The following is a 1,819-nucleotide window of genomic DNA, read 5'->3' on the forward strand; positions in this document are numbered from 1 at the left end:
TAAACCCTTAATTAGGTGAAAAAGGGTTGTGGTTTCGGCTTAAAGGGGGTGGAAAAAATACTAAACTAGACTTCTTAAAACTGATGAAAACCTTCTACGGTTCGTGGTTTGTTCTACGGACCGTAGATCCCATTCGTGAAATTTATATTGAATTTTTGGGCTCAAAAGTCCATTCTACGGGTCCAAAAGACGACCCGTAGAAGGGATCCGTAGGAATTGGATCCCAAAATGTAGACTTTCTGATGTTTATGATGGTTTGAAAGTACGAGTCGTAGTTAAATCTACAGCACGTAGGTTGGATCTGTCGTTCACAGACTCAAAAATCTCTAATATGACAGTCTTTGGTAAAATGACCATAACCTTTTACTCTGAATTAGAAATAAGGCAAACTTGGTGGCGTTGGAAAGAAGACTCAAAGACCATTAATTTGATAGGTGATGGGCCACCTAATTCATTATGTGCTGGGAGATATGATCATTTGAACTTTACCTTAGTAGAACCTTATGTCAAAACTCAATCAGTAATGAAGTTNCTTCTTAAAACTGATGAAAACCTTCTACGGTTCGTGGTTTGTTCTACGGACCGTAGATCCCATTCGTGAAATTTATATTGAATTTTTGGGCTCAAAAGTCCATTCTACGGGTCCAAAAGACGACCCGTAGTAGTTCTACAGCCCGTAGAAGGGATCCGTAGGAATTGGATCCCAAAATGTAGACTTTCTGATGTTTTTGATGGTTTGACAGTACGGATCGTAGTTAAATCTACGGCACGTAGGTTGGATCTGTCGTTCACAGACTCAGAAATCTCTAATATGACAGTCTCTGGTAAAATGACCATAACCTTTTACTTTGAATTAGAAATAAGGCAAACTTGGTAGCGTTGGAAAGAGGACTCAAAGACCATTAATTTGATAGGTGATGGGCCACCTAATTCATTATGTGCTGGGAGATATGATCATTTGAACTTGACCTTAGTAGAACCTTATGTCAAAACTCAATCAATAATGAAGCTTTCAACTCAACTTTGTGCTAAAGGGTTCTTGTGACCTTAAGTCATATCCAAATCCATTCGAACACCAAAGAAATGACCTTTACACATGTGAGTAATTTAAGAATCACCCGATATGATTTTACATGCAAAAAAGAATGATTGGGTCTTAGCTTAGAAATTTTCGAGGTGTTACATTAGACTTCTGCCCTCAAGTCCCGTTACTTGTCGTTTAGGGATATGGGTTGGCCTGGCTTACCTACCGGTGGGTTTTGGTAGGTGTCATCATGACTCGATTTTTCGGATCGTGAAAACTACAACCCTGAATTATTCCTTGTTCTTGAACGAGTTTTGTGAAAGCTTCAGCAGGTTAGTTGTCCTCTCAATTCCTTTAGATTATGTTGTTTAGTTATAATACAAGATTAGTGATCTTGAATAATGCTTCTGATGTAGATGTTCTAATATCCAGTGCTACTAGGTAAGGATTCAACTATTTGTTCTAATTGGCAAATTGTGATCACGGCGCAATGATGAAAATACTTTCCCAAAAAAATATACGTGTGAGGACATAGTAACTTTGGAAGAGAGAAGACTGAAAAGACAATTTTGTTTTATGTACGCGTTAAGTTCATCTTTAATGTTGAAAACTAATGTGAATACAAAAACTCTTGTCAAAATTTCAAAAACGAGTTGTTTGGAAAGGATGAGTTATTAATATTCTATAGTCCCAAATTAAAAGTCCTAATATTCATTGAATGAGCCAACAAAAAGTCTTAACGTGTGATTTGAAACTAACAACTTACTATTTTTGCTAACTCAACCTTCTTCTTGA

Source organism: Solanum stenotomum, chromosome 5 (genome assembly GCF_019186545.1).
Source record: "Solanum stenotomum isolate F172 chromosome 5, ASM1918654v1, whole genome shotgun sequence".
NCBI lineage: Eukaryota > Viridiplantae > Streptophyta > Magnoliopsida > Solanales > Solanaceae > Solanum > Solanum stenotomum.